Source organism: Chiloscyllium plagiosum, unplaced genomic scaffold (genome assembly GCF_037043375.1).
Source record: "Chiloscyllium plagiosum isolate Xiang-an unplaced genomic scaffold, Cpla_swu_hap1 HiC_scaffold_22, whole genome shotgun sequence".
In the NCBI taxonomy this organism is placed as follows: domain Eukaryota; kingdom Metazoa; phylum Chordata; class Chondrichthyes; order Orectolobiformes; family Hemiscylliidae; genus Chiloscyllium; species Chiloscyllium plagiosum.
Genome location: NW_028270160.1, coordinates 74,107,974 through 74,126,648, shown reverse-complemented (window position 1 = coordinate 74,126,648; position 18,675 = coordinate 74,107,974). Strand labels below are relative to the sequence as shown.

The 18,675-nt window shown below is 43.6% G+C and overlaps 1 long non-coding RNA gene across 1 annotated transcript in view; it reads right to left on the bottom strand.

Moving 5' to 3' along the window:
- The window catches only part of LOC148146054 (uncharacterized), a 54,084-nt gene extending 35,922 nt beyond the window's left edge, over positions 1 to 18,162 (bottom strand). The window contains exon 1 of the long non-coding RNA XR_015760984.1: positions 18,029 to 18,162. This is a non-coding gene — a long non-coding RNA (uncharacterized LOC148146054). The remainder of the gene's footprint in view (positions 1 to 18,028) is intronic.
- Between the last annotated feature and the right edge of the window lie 513 nt (positions 18,163 to 18,675).

Sequence of the window (18,675 nt, the reverse complement as noted above, 5' to 3'; positions counted from 1 at the left end):
TTATTTTTCTCATTTTGGTTAGGAACTGTGAGTCCAAATTGAGAATTGAAGTTTGAACAGTGGCTAGTTCTTCTTTAAAAAAAAAACTGGAGAGACAAAAGACTGATGTTTGCTGTTAGGATCTGGCCAGGAAAGATAATGCAGGTGAATTACTGTTCTCTGAACACAGCAGACGTTTCAGCACCGAGATGTAGTTCTGCTCAGGTACTGACAGCTGGATGGATATTGAATGGGTCAGTCAGTAAGAGGAATGCTGCCGGGCAGGTAACCACAGAGAATGGTGAGAAAGAAAGCAAAAACCATGAGTGACCTCGCTCTGACTGGATTTTGGGCTTGGAGGAAGTGCTTCTTTGGAAGTTGCTGGACTGGTCTGGTCTTCTTTTTGGTTTGACTTTGTTTAGTTATTTCCCCAGTCGTTAACTTGTTAAAAGGTCTGAGATAAGAATGTGAGTCTTCGGGAATGAGTATTAGTCTCCACAGGTCTGCAGAATTTGTTCGCATTGACTGGTGACTTTAAGTTCAAACATGGTGTATAGTTCTTGTGCCTGTAATACAACCCAGCATCAAAGGATTTCATGATGGCCTACTATTTATCATTGAAACTGTTATCAACTGGCAAATTAAAATTTTAAACAAGTTTATCTCTTAATTGTCTGCTGGTGTGCGAATTGGAGGAGTGCATGGGTTTATGATCGTCTGTGTTCTGCTAAAGTGACATAATCAGAAATTAACAATTTATTAAGTTATAAACTTGATATCCAAGATCTGTTATTTGTAAATTCTGGTAAGGAACAATTGAACGATTTTGAGGGTCATTGAATGGTTGAATGTCACTGTGTTGCAAATCCAGTGATCGGGAGGTTGGTTTTGGTTCAGCTTCATTTTCCTGTGTCACTCCGGACACTGTACCTCCAGGCACAATAACTCTGGACATTATCACTCCCTGTATGACACTGTCACTCCGGACACCATACCTCCGAGCGCAATAACTCTGGACATTGTCATACAGGGAGTGGCAGTCAGTCCGGACACTCCAACGCTTGACACGGTCACCCTGGTTACAACACTGTCACTCTGGACACTGTCACTAGATACTGTGAGATCAGACTGTGACACTGGACAGTGTAATGCTGGACATTGCGATGTCAGATGTTTTAACTATAGACACTAACACCGGAAATAGTGACATTGGATATCATTTGGATGCAGATAGAAATGAAAACAGTCAAAAAGAAAACAAATGAGATAGAATCTACTTGTAGAAATGGGAACTAAATGGGACTGAGTGAGAATGATTATGGCTGTTTAATGAACAGAAATCAGAACACTGCAATAATGTCCACATCTAAGTGATGGTCTCGGGGTGGTTTGTATAAAGAATACCAGATATGCGGGAGTGAGTTTCAGACTGGAATCTAATCAAGGGGTTCAGGGTGGTTTCTGTACAAATGACGGAAGCTGACCTATGTGTGTGAATGTCCCGTGTTAGTCTAACATCCAGGGATTGTTTAATGGAGCTTGCTTCATACTTCAAGGACTCAGACATCTCCATTTTATCCATCTCCCACCAAAATTGACAGGGCAATGACAGCAGAAGCTATACAAAGAGAAATGTTGCCTCTGTAATGCCACATGTAATGCCAACTGTATACATCCAGGGCAGGAACAATCCTGGGATTGAGAAGAGTAAATCTCCCTCCACTCCATCCTATTCAAACACTCCCAGGACAGGGACAGAATGGTGTTAGGTACAGAGGAAGTACTCACCTTGACATTGTTCCCATCATTGTTCCTTTGGCCATGGGTTTGAAATGCCATCCCCACACTGTCATTGACCAGAGATCTGTCTCTGAATTTTGTTTCATCATTTAGGGATGTATTCAGCCCAGTGAGCCCTCACAGCTCTCTCTCCCTCATAGGCATAGACAGTGTGTCTGTCTCTCCTCTTCTGTCTCCCTATTTCTCTCCCTGTATGTGTCTCTCTCTCTCTCTCTCTTTGCCCTTCACTTCTCTGCCTCCCTCCCTCATCTCTGCTTTCTGTGGGTTTTCTGTGGGTTCGTGACACCATTGCGATGTTAAAAGAGACTGTACCATGAATGTCACAGTGTTTGCTGTGCCCTGGAGGGTGGAGAACTAGCTGGGCAGTAAACAAGGTCATTTCCAGCTTGATGAGCTAGTACCACCCCAGCCTCAAATTTACCTGGACCGTCTCAGACTCCTCCCTCCTCTTCCTAGACCTCTCCATTTCTATCTCGGGTGACCGACTCAACACAGACATTTACTACAAACCGACCGACTCCCACAGCTACCTAAATTACACCTCCTCCCACCATGCCCCCTGTAAAAACGCCTCCCATATTCCCAATTCCTTCGCCTCCGCCGCATCTGCTCCCAGGAGGACCAATTCCACTACCGAACAGCCCAAATGGCCTCCTTCTTCAAAGACCGCAATTTCCCCTCCGACGTGGTCGACGATGCTCTCCACCGCATCTCCTCCACTTCCTGCACCTCCGCCCTTGAACCCTGCCCCTCCAATCACCACCAGGACAGAACCCCACTGGTCCTCACCTTCCACCCCACCAACCTCCAGATACATGTACCATCCTCCGTCATTTCTGCTACCTCCAAACAGACCCCACCACCAGGGATATATTTCCCTCCCCACCCCTATCAGCGTTCCGGAGAGACCACTCCCTCCGCAACTCCCTCGTCAGGTCCACACCCTCCACGAGCCCAATCTCCACTCCACTTCCCCTGCAACCACAAAAAGTGCAAAACTTGCGCCCACACCTCCCCCCTCACCTCCCTGCAAGGCCCCAATGGATCCTTCCATATCCATTGCAAATTCACCTGCACCTCCACACACACCATTTACTGTATCCGCTGCATCCGATGTGGTCTCCTCTACATTGGGGAGACAGGCCGCCTACTGGCGGAACGTTTCAGGGAACACCTCTGGGACACCCCCACCGACCAACCCAATCACCCCGTGACTGAATACTTTAACTCCCCCTCCTACTCCACGAAGGACATGCAGGTCCTTGGCCTCCTCCATCGCCAGACCTTGGCCACACGACACCTGGAGGAAGAGCGCCTCATCTTCCGCCTAGGAACCCTCCAACCACATGGGATGAATGTAGATTTCTCCAGCTTCCTCATTTCCCTCCCTGCACCTTATCTCAGTCCCAACCCCGGATTCAGCACCGCCCTCTTGACCTGCAATCTTCTTCCCGACCTCTCCGCCCCCACCCCTTCTCCAGCCTATCACCCTCGCCCTCACCTCCTTCCACCTATCGTATTCCCAGCGCCCCTCCCCAAAATTCCCCCCCCACCTTTTATCTCAGCCCACTTGGCACACTAGCCTCATTCCTGAAGAAGGGCTTATGCCCGAAACGTCGATTCTTCTGCTCCACAGATGCTGCCTGGCCTGCTGCGCTTTAGCAGCACCACACTTTACAATTCTGGTCTCCAGCATCTGCAGTCCTCACTTTCTTCGAGTTAGTACCCAGTGGGGCTGCCTGAAGGGTCACTGCTAAAGACACAGGCACTTACAATTGATAGCAATGAGTAGCTGAAGGGAACAAATGTAATGTTTCCAGGTTCACTGAAAAGAGCTACAGTGAGTGGGAGAGAAAGCTGTGGACCAAAGATATGGGCAACTTCATTGAGTGAGGAAGGAATTAGTAGATGGAATATAATGTGCAGCAGATATTTCCAAGCTAACTTAGTGACTGATTAAAATTCCCATTCCTTGCCCAGTCCAACCTTCTACACCCAAAGGTGATTTGTCGCTGTGGGACAGCTGTGTAGGTCAAACTGCGGGATATGTTACAGTGAAGCTGCTACAGTTTGATCTCAAAATGTGTGCATTTCAGTTGGAAAAAAAGAAATGATTCTGAAATTTTAACTTTATTAATTGGTTGGTTATTAATCATTTATTTCATTCTTAGATTATGGATAATCAGTTCATTTCAGATGGAAAGAAGTAGCTCTGATCACTGAGATAATGCAGGGCTGGTGTCTGAGTATTTGTGTGATCAAAGGATCAAGAAGTTGCCAACTATTTGGACTCGATATTACAGTGTGGTGTATTTCTCTCACCTCTATAAAGGATAAAGCAAAATACATGAGACATCACATTGACTCAAGAAAAGCAATTCCTGGAATTCTGAAATAAAATGGGAGTGATGTGGAGTCTTCCTTGTTTCAACAAGATTCAGTGGAAAACTTCAGTAGCAGCTGGTGAGCGTTGGGGTGTGGGTGATAGTCACTGTCAAGCAGAGGGAAATGGAGCTGTGATTGTAAAGGATTTATAGAGTGCTAGGAGGTCTACAGCATGGAAACAGGCTTTTCGGCCCAATTTGATGATGCCACTCAGTTTTCACTGTTAAATAGTCCCATTTGCATGTGTTTGGCCCATATACCCCCCCATTGTCCCTCACTCTCAGAGAATATGGATAAAGGGGACTCAGTAACAGCAGTGCCACTGAATTTCATGATAAAATGGTGAAACTTAACAATAAATCTCTAAACAGAAAGTAATCCTTCATGTCGAGGAAACAGCAGTAATGAGGTGAGGTGATGTAATGCACATGAGCAGGACAAACAAGACAAGGAAATACACGATGAACAATAGGACCCAAGGAAGCATTGACAATTAGAGAGATTTGTGGTTAATGTACACCAGTCTCTGAAGATAGATAAAGAATGGAGATAATATACTTGCTTTTATTAGCCTGACATCTTGATTCTGTCCTTGGGATTTTCACTTGCGATCTCTTCCTCCCTTGAACTCTCTTTCTCTCATTCCCTCCCTCTGACTGTCATTATCTCATTCTCTCTCCCTCTCTCTATCTGTTGGTTCTTCTCTTTTTCTCTCAATGCATTTTCTCTCCCTCTTTCTCCCTGGCCCCTCTGCTCTGTCCCAGTGGCAGAGAAGGGGGATTGGGAAGATTTGGACTTCCCAAATGCAGTTAATGCACTAGGATACACATTTCCCCTGTCTCTCCCAGGTTTTACCCTCACTGTTGTCCAAACCAGGCCAGGGGGTGGAGGGATGAGTGGAAGGGGCATAAAGTACCTTTCTCATTGAATGTGTGATCGGTTGGCTGCAGACTGGAATCTTGCTGTGCATTACAGCAGTCAGTCAAAAGACCAGTTAGTCTCTGAACATACTCACCATGTTCTTCAGCCCAGGGGTTGTGAGTCTGTGAGGGGAGGCGGAGTAGCCATGCCCCTGAGTTCTTGAGCGGAGGAATGGGAAGCAAGGAGGTGGTGAGAGAGAGCCAGGGAGAGGGGGAGTGTTTGATGGGGCTTGAGGGGGGGGGGAAGGGGCTGTTGTAGGAGAGAGAGAGATGGAGGGGTGAGAGGACAAAGAGGCAGAGTATGAGACAGGGCGGAAGAGCGGTCTCCCCAGGTAGGGGAGTAACAATGCCATTCGGGGCAAGGCCTGAGTAGCTGGACAGCACCAGGATTATTTAATGGGGGGTGTGGTGGGAGGATGGGGGGTTGTTGGTGGTTGTGGTGGTAGGGAGGCATGATAGGCTGAAAGGATTATCTGTGTGATGTGAAGCTTCCATAATTCTGGGACTGCGATCTTGCTGTGCACGAAAGCAGTCAGCTACAGGCCAGTTAGTCCAGACAAACTCATTAATCTCTACACCAGGGAGTGGGGCTCAGCATGATATGGGGGAACAGCAAAATATTTGTGAGGGTACACATTTGATGAGGAATATATTTGGGAGGGCAAAATAATTGTGGAAGGGCAAACATTTGGGAGGGGAGTAAAATGGGAACAGAATAGGGGGATGCAATATTGTGTAGGCACTTTCAGATCTAAGAGAAAAAGACAGGGTGAAAGAGAGAATGAGAGAAAAAGAGACAGAGGGAATAAGTGACAGAGAGAAGAGAGGAAGAGTGGGGATGAAGAAACAGGAACAGAGAGATCGAGCGGGAGGAGAGCAAGCGAAGAACAGAGACAGAGAGAGCTGGAGAATCTCAGAGAGGGAGAGAGAGAGAGAGAGAGAGAGAAGGGCAGAGGGAGAGATAGGGAAGATAGAGAGAAATAGAAAGATGGAGACAGAGAGAAAGAGAAGGACAGTGAGAGGGAGATAGAAAGAGGGAGGCAGACAAAAGGACACAGAGAGAGAGGAAAAGTCAGACAGGGACAAACAGAAGTTAAGACATGGACAGACTGAAGTGGTGATACTCATATTCCAGTTAGTCCCAGCTCTCTTGATGGTGTCTCATATTCCCTCTCTCCCATGAGGTTTGCTTCAGCCTGGGAATGTATCAGTGTGTTGTATATTTGTGAGTAATCTCTGTGTCTGTGTCTCTGTCCAATGGAGTGTCTTTTGTTTTGGGGGTTAATTCCCTCTTTCTCTTTCTCTCTCTCTTGTGTTTAAAATGATACCCTCTGCTGAACACCCCATGCCATTGCACAAGCATCAACAGCATTTTCTTTGAGTGAACTTTTTTGGAATTGAAGTAACAGGTTGTTATTCCATCAAAAAGTCTGATCCACTGCATTACTCCCTTGATGTAAAACATGCTGTGCCAGCAGCTGCCCTGACATATACAATGTACTGGGGGAATGTTCAGCTCAGTGTTGTTGTTACTGCAAACATTTATAAACTTTCAATTGTTAGCTGGCAACAACAAGTCCCTTCAATACTACCTTACTCCCACCCTGATATACTTTCCAACCATCAATAACCACAAAGCAATCTAGGGTTATTCAGCACCTAAATGTGATCTTCAATAAATCACCTCACTTTCACACAGTGATTCAAACAACATGAAAAATGACAATAAAAACTGAAAGAACTGAGGATGTTGTAAATCAAAAACAAAAACAAAAGTTGCTGGAAAAGCTCAGCAGGTCTGGCAGCATTGGTGGAGAGAAATCAGAGGTGATGTTTCAATTTAAGTGGCCCTACCTCAGAACTGTCATCCAAACAGGAGCTGAACATACTAAACTGCCCTATGTGAGGTCAGTTCCCTGAATAGCCATCCCCAACCAGCAAAGGGTCTCGTCATGAACAACTACCCATAAAGTGAACACAGGCGAGCAGTCATTCCCACTCACCTCCTTTCCAATCACCCAGAATACAAGGAAGATGCAATAAAAATTCTAAGAAGCAGATTGGCTAAAATTGCCCAGCAAGATCTTGAACTGACTTGTACTACAGCAATTATAATGGTTGGAATTTATATATCTATATAAATCTGCCTCTGTGGTGTGAATCACCATCACTGCTTGGACAGACATCCCATGTGACAATCGGTGCAATGATGTCCCACACCATGATGCAAAGAGCATCTTGTAAATCACGGTTGACAGATGATTCATATTCTTTTAGCAGTGTGCTACTGATGGACTATGAATTAACTGGTGATCCATTTACAGTTTCCAACTCACGAGTCTCTCAATGTTTAATTTCAGTTCAACTGGAGGGCACAACAGAGAGAAAGCACTGCAGATGCTGGAGATTAAAATTAAAGAGTGTGGTGCTGGAAAAGCACAGCAGGTCAGGCAGCATCCGAGGAGCAGGAGAATCAACATTTTGAGCATAAGCTCTTCATCAGGAATACACACTAGCAGCACCGACTTTCACTCTGTCGGGCCAAATGTTCTTGATCCTAATTGGAGCCTTGGAGCAGCACAAAAATATCAAATATCCGAAATCACACGTCAGTCACCATAAACCAACTTGGCTTTCACCTGTGAAAAATCCTTTTGGACCAACCAATTTCCACAGTGGTGAGGCCTCTGGACCAGGTCCAATAACAGAGATTTCACAAAGTTGATGGAGTACTGCATCAAGGTGTAACACTATGGCCTCACAGTGAATTGGTCGAAAAATATATCCGGGCATTTATCTCTAAAATATCAGTACCAACAAAATAATAATAACAATAATAAATACTTATGCAAATTAATAGCCTAAAATGAAATAACAATCCCAAGGATATGTACATGGGAGTATCTTCACATAGACCATTATCGTTTGGGGAACATCAAAGGATAACAGCAACAAAGGGCAAGATGGGAAGCATCCTGTTTGACAAAGTTGTTTGATCCTCTGTGGGACAGCTGCTACCACAACACTCCAGATCTCAGTGTTTGTCCTGTTAAACTGTGCACCACAGCACTATGCCTCTTTCTACAAATAGCATAACTCACACGTCTTTTTGACAAACAAATAATTCAACAATACACATCATAAATGGAACCCTGTGCTTAACACCGCTCCCAGTGAGCTGTCCTCACAAATACTGTGTCCCCACACATCCACTGATTGATGAAAACACGCAGATAGTCAATGCCATCCATGCTCACCATCAGTTATCACTCCATAATGACCTGCTCAACTCACCTTTTGCTAATATTGTAGCTGGGCTCCCATTTGGAGCAAGCTGCCTGAGCAAGATCCACTAACAACATCTCTTTCCATCAAGTAATGGGAAACACCAGGTGTCATTGAGAAGTGGGTCATTACAAAACCCATCTGAGAAATAGCAGGCTTTAAATGACTACAGGGAAAGACCATCTTGCTGAACACTTTCTTGACCAGATAGGGTCAGTGCTCAGCCAAATTTCATCAATGTGGCCTCAGTGTATACACATTCTGTACAGCATAGAGAAACCCACAATACTGCATATTACTGAGAAGCCTCCTATCTGAAACTATTCACTTTAAACTCAGTTAGTGAGCATACTGTGATCTGGCATATCAGGTGTACAGTGGAAATGTAGAGATTTATATAACTTAAGTTGTTACAAGATTTACCAGGCACACTAACAATGTGAAGGATGATGTAGCATACTTTCAAGATAACTAGCCTTCGAAAGTACATGTTGTTGTTTGTGAAATAACCTCTCCCTTCCTGCTGCTGGCAATGTCTCAGAATTGGAGAATTATCTCAAAATTGAAGAAGAGACAGTTTCAGAGACTATTTTATCTTGTGTGGTATCTCATTATTTTTAAAATCATTGAATGACAGCAGGTTTATTTTAATGATGTGATATCCAAAGACTGGATTAATCTGATCCTATTAGGTCTCACATGCTAATTCCAACTTGTATTCAAACAATAAGACTTGCAGATTTCACCCACTATCAGTCCCATCAATATTGAAATATCTTTCAATATTGATGGGACTGATAGTGGGTGAAATCTGCAAGTCTTATTGTTTGAATACAATATCTTTCAATATTCTTTTCAGCGATGACCTTCACTTTGCTGAGGCTAGTCAGCCAATCAATACGTCATGTTGTAGAACCACCCTGAAAGCTGTTTTACTCAGTACGGTTATCCCACTGCTTTTCTTGTTAATTCAGTTTTGCACTAGGAGAAAGTGAGGACTGCAGATGCTGGAGATCAGAGCTTAAAAATGTGTTGCTGGAAAAGCGCAGCAGGTCAGGCAGCATCAAAGGAGAAGGAAAATCGACGTTTCGGGCATAAGTCCTTCTTCAGAAATGAGGAGGGTGTGCCAGGCAGGCTAAGATAAAAGGCAGGGAGGAGGGACTTGGGGGAGGGGTGTTGGGAATGCGATAGGTGGAAGGAGGTTAAGGTGAGGGTGATAGGCCGGAGAGGGGGTGGGACTGAGAAAAGGGGGAGGGGAAATGAGGAAGCTGGAGAAACCCTCCAACCACAAGGGATGAATGCAGATTTCTCCAGCTTCCTCATTTCCCCTCCCCCCACCTTTTCTCAGTCCCAACCCTCAGACTCAGCACCGCCTTCTTGACCTGCAATCATCTTCCCGATCTCTCCGCCCCCACCCCCTTTCCAACCTATCACCTTCACTTTAGCCTCCTTCCACCTATCGCATTCCCAATGCCCCTCCCCCAAGGCCCTCCTCCCTACCTTTTATCTTAGCCTGCTTGGTACACCCTCCTCATTCCAGAAGAAGGGCTTATGCCCGAAACGTCGAATCTCCTTCTCCTTTGATGCTGCCTGACCTGCTGCGCTTTTCCAGCAACACATTTTTAAATTCAGTTTTGCAACCCATTTAGGAAATTCTATCTGTGAATAAGCACTCTGGTACAGAATCAAAAGCTGATGCTGACTACAACAACTGCTCGAACTCACACTAGGTAATACTTTCCTAAAACAAATACAAAGAAAAACAGGAACAAATTCAGATCCTTATCCTCAGAATTCTCAAATAACAGAATCACATCGAACAGGAGAGGCCCTTTGGACCATCATTTTTGTCCCACCAAAATGACACTAAATCTACATCAGTCCCATTTTCTACCACTTGGCCCATAGCCTTGAATGTTATGTCATTTCAAGTGCTCTTCCAGGTACTTTTCTGAGGTTTCCGATTTCAATTTCAGGTCCCTTACCAACCTCTAGGTGGGAAGAATTTTCCTCATGTCCCCTCTGAACCTCCTGCCTTTCAGCTTAAAATTACACCACCCCGTTATAGGCCCTTTGACGAAGGGGAACAACTGCTTTCTATTCACTTTGTCTATGGTCTTCATAGATACTCCAATCTCTGTTCTTAGTGAAGCAACCCGAGCTTATCCAGCCTCCCTCTTCACAGCTAAATTGCTACAGCCTAAGCAACATTCTGCTGAACCTCCTTTGCACTCCCTCCAATGCAAACACATCCTTCCCATGCTGCGGTGACCAGAACTAAACACAATAATCCAACTATGGCCTAAACAAAGTCCAACAGCACTTCCCTGCTCTTATAACCTACATCTTGACTATATCCTCTACGCCTTCTTAACTACCCTATTAGCCAGTCCTGCCACCTTCAGAGATCTGTTAACAAGCACCTTAAGATCTTTTAGTTGCTTTATGCAGCCTGGTGTCCTCCCATTCACTGAGTACTGCCTTGTCTTGCAACTTCTGGCAAAATGTATCACGTCAGGTTTATCAGGATTAAATTTTATCTGCCGTTGATCTGCCTGTTTGACCAATCTACCTATTTTTGTTTGTAGCCTTAGAATATTTTCCTCACTGCCAACCACCCAGTCAATATTTGTGTCATCACAAACTTACTTAATATCCCCAACCACCCCCACCCCCACCCCCAACAACACACACATTCACCCACATACATGAACACACACATATGCAGACATAGCTGAAAATGTGTTGCTGGAAAAGCGCAGCAGGTCAGGCAGCATCCAAGGAGCAGGAGAATCGACGTTTCGGGCATAAGCCCTTCTTCAGGAATCCTGAAGAAGGGCTTATGCCCGAAACGTCGATTCTCCTGTTCCTTGGATGCTGCCTGACCTGCTGCGCTTTTCCAGCAACACATTTTCAGCTCTGATCTCCAGCATCTGCAGCCCTCACTTTCTCCTCCCATATGCAGACATACACACACACACACACTCTTTATTATCATTTATGAATATCACAAACAATAAAAGATCCAAAATTGATCCCACTGCTTCCTCTGACTGAGTCAATTTGCTAATTTATTCTGAATTCCATGTGTTTTTACTTTAGTTGTTAATCTCCTATGTGTGGCTTTGGGACAGTTCAGTGACTCAGTGCTTAGCACTGCTGCCTCACAGCACCAGGGCCCTGGGTTCGATTCCAGACTTGGGTGACTGTCTGTGTGGAGTTTACACATTCTCCCTGTGTCTGTGTGGGTTTCCTCTGGGTGCTTGTTTTCCTCCCACAGTCCAAAGGTGTGCAGGTTAGGTGAATTGGCCAAGCTAAATTGCCCATAGAGATAGGTGCATTAGGCAGGGATAAAGGTAGGGGAATGGGTCTGGGGGGTTAACCTTTGGAGGGTGAGTGTGGATTTGTTGGCCTGCATGGCCTGTTTCTATACTGTAGGGAATTGAATATAATCTTGTCAAAGGCTTTGCTAAGATCCATACAAACTACATCAATTGCCCTACTCTCCTCCAAAGACCTGGTCACTTCCTTGAAAAATTTCACCACACTTGTGATGCATTTTGCCCCTCTGACAAAACCACGCTAACAAAAAAGAACAAAGAAAATTACAGCACAGGAACAGGCCTTTCAGCCCTCCAAGCTTCTGCTGATCCAGATCCTCAATTAAAACCCGTCACCTATTTTCCAATGATCTGTATCCCTCTGTCCCCTGGCCATTCTGTAGCTGTCTAGATACATCTTAAGCAACGCTATCATTTCCATCTCTACCTCCTCCCTGCGTAAAGAACTTTCCACGCATATTTCCCTTAACCCTTTCCCATCTCACCTTGAACTTGTGACCCCTAGTAATTAAGTCCCCCACCCTGGTAAAAAAAAGCTTCTTGCTATCCACCCTGTCTATACCTCTCATGGTTTTGTCGACTTCAGTCAGGATCCCCCCCCCTCAAACTCCATCTTTTTAATGAAAATAATCTTATTCTACTCAACCTCTCTTAATAGCTAGCACCCTCCATACCAGGCAACATCCTGGTGAATCTCCTCTGCACCCTCTCCAAAGCATCCACATCCTTCTGGTAATGTAGCAACCAAAACTGTATGCTGTATTCCAAATGTGGCCAAACCAAAGTCCTATACAACTATAACATGACCTGACAAATCTTGTACTCAATACCCCATCTGATGTAGGAAAGCATGCTGTATGCCTTCTTGACCACTCTATTGACCTGCATTGCCACCTTCAGGGAAATATGGGCCTGAACATGCAGATCTCTCCGTATGTCAATTTCCTCAGGGCTTAAGTCCAAAGATGTGCAGGTTAGGTGAATTGACCTTGCTAAATTACACATCGTGTTTGGGGATATGTAAGCAAGGTGCATTAGATAGGGGAAGTCTAGACTAATTGGTGTAGGGGACTGGGTTGGTGTGGACTTGTTGGGCCAAATGGCCTGTTTCTACACTGTAGGGATTCTAATTTACTGTATAGTTTGCTTGAGAACTGGGTCTTCCAAAATGCATCACCTCGCATTTGCCTAAACTGAACTCCATCTGCCATTTCTCTGCCCAACTCTCCAATCTATCCATAATCTGCTGCATTCTCTGACAGTCCCCTTCACTAACTGCTACTCCACCACTGGTCATAGTTCTTCATTTTGAGAAACTCCGTTCCACTATTACTCACAGTCTCCTGTTGTCCAGCCAATTCTCTATCCACCTAGCTAGTACACCCTGGATCCCATGCAACTTCACTTTCTCCATCAGCCTGCCTTGGGGAACCTTATCAAACGCCTTATTGAAGTCCACGTATATGACATCTACAGCCCTTCTCTCATCAATCAACTTTGTCACTTCCTCAAATAATTTTGTTAAGTTGGTATTATCTCAGAGAATAGATAAGGGAGATCTAGTGGACGTGGGTATTTAGATTTTCAGAAATCTTTTGACAAAGTCCCACATGAAAAGTTAGTTTGAAACATCAAAGCAAATGGGATCGGGATAATACACTGACTTGAATTGAGAATTCATAGCAAACAGAACGTATATTGTTTGGAGTGGAAGGTAATGACACTGGGTATTATAAGGTTCAATGCTTGGGTTCTAGTTATTCGCAATAGCCTTCGTGAGTTTTTTTCATTCATGCGATGTATATACTGGGTTCTCTAGACTACTCTCTGATATTTTGTTTATTTATTAATTGGATAATTAATATGACAGGATACTTCATTTCTTTGACTTGCAGTCTGAACTTGAACTGAGTGTTTATGCAGCAATTTAAATTCACCAGTGAAACACCAACCATTGCAAATATAAATTCCGAACTGTTGTAATGTCTCAGGTATGTTCCCCGAATGTTATAATAAAAGAATTCTATCATTCTTGCACCGACCACAGAATGATGAAAATGTCAGATAACAACAAAAGTAAAATCACAGACTTTCTTCTGCTTTCCACCTCTGGGTCACCGGGATTCTCTCCTTTGCTATGGCCCTTCAGTCTCTGATGGGCCCGACTTGTCACAAAAATATGTCTCACTGTCAGTACTGAGCGACAGAATTAAAGTGTATGGAACCAAGGGCATTAAAACCCAATCAAAACAGTCAAATCCCACCCAACGGGCACAGAAAAATAATTCTGCTTTGGATAACAGAAACAATTGGCAATTACCTCTGTCAGTTCGTATCTATAGTAGAAGGGGATGTTTTTAAAAATAGACCAGAATGCATGTTATTCAGAGGACGACAGCTGCATTTTTCTTGGCGCATTAATGTGTATCCACGTTCGAGAAACAGATGACAATTACATCGATCAAAGGAGGAGGTAACTGTCAACCAGACAGAACAGTTTTTGGCTGAATGAATCAGAGCATTGTGAACACTACACATAGTGGTGAGATCCAGGAAAGACAGGGGAAATTAATACATTGAATCTGCCACAGAATAACCTATGTGATTATAATAAATAGATCTGCTGTCACCACAGCCATGAGGTCACGGCTAGTGCAGGTTGAGAGGCTGCACTTTCCTTCGGCCAGTATCATAATTCCGAGTAAACAGGTCCTTCTCCTGTTTAAGATACCCCTTAAAATTCATGTCTTTGAATAAGTTATTGTCATCTGACATAATATAGACAATAGGTGCAGGAGTAGGCCATTCTGCCCGTCGAGCCAGCACCACCATTCATTATGATCATGGCTGATTATCCTCAATCAGTATCCTGTTCCTGCTTATCCCCAAAACCCTTGATTCCACTATCCTTAAGAGCTCTATCCAACTCTTTCTTGAAAGTATCCAGAGACTTGGCCTCCACAGCCTTCTGGGGCAGAGCATTCCACACACTCACCACTCTCTGGATGAAGACGGTTCTCCTCAATTCTTTTCTAAATGGGCTACCCATTATTTTTAAACTGTGTCCTCTGGTTCGGGACTCACCCATCAGCGGAAACATGCTTCCTGCCTCCAGAGTGTTCAATCCTTTAATAATCTTATACGGCTCAATCAGATCCCCTCTCAGCCTTCTAAACTCATGGGTTTACAAGCCCAGTCGCTCCAATCTTTCAAGTAAGATAGTCCCGCCATTCCGAGAATTGACCTCGTGAATCCAAGCTGCACTCCCTCAATAGGCAGAATGTCCTTCCTCAAATTTGGAGACCAAAACTGTACACAATATTCCATGTGCGGTCTCACCAGGGCCCTGCACAGCTGCAGAAGAACCTCTTTGCTTCTATACTCAATTCCTCTTGTTATGAAGGCCAGCAAGCTATTAGCTTTCTTCACTGCCTGCTGTAAGTGCATGCTTGATGGGTCAAAATTAACTTCATTTAATCTGTCATGATAAAAGTGGGTGACATCAGCATCAGGCCAGGATGAACTGAATGGAAACAGACCAAGTAAAGTATTGCTGAAAATGCATTTGCAATCAAAAGACACAAATTTTAAAAAAGTATGTGATTTAATCTTTATAATGGAGCATGTTGTCCTCTAAATTCTCGAATTTATATTCTCACCTGTTTACCTGTATTCAAAATCTTCCATGTTCATCATTAATTTATTTGCTTTCTTGGACAGGTGTGAATCACGTTTTGTAAAATCTCTATGAAAGTGTTAGCTGTTCTGTTATGATGTAAATGTTACCAGCTGCTGTGATCATGAAAGAAATGACCGATTTCATAAAATTAAGTGAAATGAAATGCAGGTAAGAATGCCAGAAACAACAGTAAGTTTGACAATTGGGAACAATCCTGTGTCACTGCACTGTCCAAACTTCTCGATTCCTTCTCTAAGTCCTTCTGATTATCCAACTCCGTCTCCTAAACCTATACCCTCTAGTTTTGCACTCCTCTCCCCTGGGAAAAAGACCTTGGTGATTCAGCCTATCCATGCCCCTCATGATTTTAATAACCTCTATAAAGGTCACCCCTCAGCCTCCAATACTCCAGGAAAAATAGCCTCATCCTATTCAACTTCCCCCTACAGTTCAAACCTTCCAACCCTGGCAACATCCTTGTAAATCTTTCCTGAAACTTTTCGAGTTTAACAACATCTTTCCTACTACAGGGAGACCAGAATTGCGCACAGCATTCCAGAAGGTCTAACCAATGTCCTGTATAGCCGCAACATTACTTTCTAACTCTCATACTCAACACGCTGAACAATAAAGGCAAGCACACCAAAAGCCTACTTCACTACCCTGTCTACCTGCGACTTCACTTTCAAGGAACAATGAACCTGCACCCCAAGGTCTCTTTATTTGACAACACTTCCCATTAAGTGTATTGGTCCTTTCCTGATTTGCCATACCAAAATGCAAAACCACATACTTATCTGAATTAAACTCCATTTGCCACTCCTTGGCACATTGGCCCATATGATGACTATTCCATTGTACTCTGACATAACCATCTGTACTGTCCACTACACCACCAATTTTGGTGTGATTTGATTTTGATTATTATTTTATTGGCATGTGCATTTTACATAAAAAATACAATAAAAAAGTGAAAACATTTCATTTGTCACAATGACACAGCACTATTTTGAATAATTTAAGAATAAGAAAAAATGGAAAGATATGGCTGAAGATGAGCCGGCTAAACACGGTAATCAATGCCTATGCCATCATCCTCCAGTTCTTCCTCTTATGTAATGTGAACTGTTTTTAAAATATCAATATTTATTTCCCGGAGTTCTCAAGCCCCCATTTCTTTTCAACAGTAAAAATTGATGTGAAATATTCAGTTACCATCTCTCCCACCTCCTGAGGTTCAACACAAAGACAACATTGTTGATCTTTAAAGGGTCCTACTCTCGCGCTCTCTCTCTCTCATTGCTCTCCTGCTCTTGAAGTGTTTATAGAATCTTTTTTGGGTTATCTTAAATCTTACTTGCCAAAGCTATCTAATTTTCCATTTTTGCCTTTCTGATTTCCTTTTTAAGCATGTTTCTACCCTCTTTATACCCTTCCAGCAACAGGACCATATGCTTCTGAATTCTCATTATCACACTTTTAAAGACTCCCACTTGTCAGTCATACTTTTACCTGTAAACAGTCTGCTCTAATCAACTTTTGAAAGTTATTGCATCATTCCCTTAAAATTTGCCTTATTCCAATTAAGAGCTTTAACTTTTTTGGAAGATTTATCCTTTTCCATAGCTATTTTAAAACTAACAGCATTACAATCACTAGTTCCAGTCACTTGCTCTGCCTTATTTTGCAAAAGATATTCAAGTTTTGCTCATTCTCTACAGGAACATTTATATATTGATAAAGAAAATTTTCTTGAACACATTTAACAAATTCTTCACCAACCAAAACTTTAACACTATGACAGTCCCTCAGAAATATCTCTTCTAATTGCAGTAGTAATGTATTCCTTAATTAAATATGCCATTCCCTCTCCTCTCTTACTATCCCTCCTATAACACCTAAAGCCTAGAATGTTGAGCTGCCTCTCTTATCAATTCCTCAGCCAAGCTCCTGTAGTAGCTTTGACATCCCAAACCCACATTCCCATACATGCGCTGAGCTTATCAGCCTTACCTGAAAGTTAAATCATTCTCTGACCGCTCATGTCTGTCTTTTCGAATTAACTTGCTCTTTTCTGATTCAGAACCATCCTCATATTTCTGTCTATGCACTTTACTTAGAAGCTCCCACCTCACCACTCTAAAAATGTTGGCAGGATCCAAAAGTAGAACTAGCAAATCTCTCCAGTCGGATATTGGTCCCTTTCCAGTTCAGGTGAAACCCATCCTTTTTGAACAGATCTTTTATGTCCCAGAAGAGATCCCAACGATCCAAGAGACTGAATCCCTGCACATTGCACCACCTTTTCAGCCATTGATTTATCAATCCTCTCCTTCCCTCAAGAGAAACCCCAAAAATGCAGAAATGATGTGCCGTCCACATTTCGGAAATAAGCCCTTCATCAGGAATGTGACTTGTTTTCAATAGATTCCAGTATCTGCAGTAATCTGCTCCTACATTTTCTCCTGTATCAGCTTTTATTTCTCCCTGCCTCACAATTATCCATCCCCTTTATCTGTGTCTCTTCTCTCTCTTTCTGGGCTCCATCTCCACCTATTGCAGGAGTGAGAGCCACTAACTGCACTTTTTTCCGAGCTACTTTCAGTACTGATGAAGGGTCACTGAATCTGAAACGTTACCTTTGTTTTAACTCCACAGAAGCTGCCAAACCTGCCGAGTTTCTCCAGCGATTTCTCTTTTCATCCACATTCACTTCCAGATGACGTTCCCAACGCGGGACCGCACTTCTATTGGCTATAAGCACGAGATTGACAGGTTTTCTGATCAATCAGAGCTGGATGAGAGTAAAGGCCCGCCCTGAGGGCTCACGCGGGGTCTCGAGGCGCGGCCGTTTAACCGACTCTGCGCGAGCTCGCGGTTAGGAATTTGGAGAGTTTATTTTCAAATGTTTCCAGTGAAGGTGAGAAAACATCTATGATACTAATCAGTAAACTGTTAATGTGCGGATACACTGAGGAGGAAAGTTTTTCTATCCAATTACCTGTCCAAATGATGTTGGCGCTCGGGGTTAACAGGACACCAGATCAGGATGAGATACATCCAAGGATTCTGATTGAAGTGAGAGGGGCACTGGCCACAACATTACAGTCTCCTCTGGACTGAGAGGAGGTGTCAGGAGACTGGAGGGTTATCAACATTATGACCTTGTTCTGTGAAGACTTGTAAGTTAATCCTGGAATTGACAGCCTTGTCAGTTTAACACTGGTGTTGGGAGAGCTTCTGGAAACAACTATTGTGATAAAACTGATAATCACGTGTGTGGGAT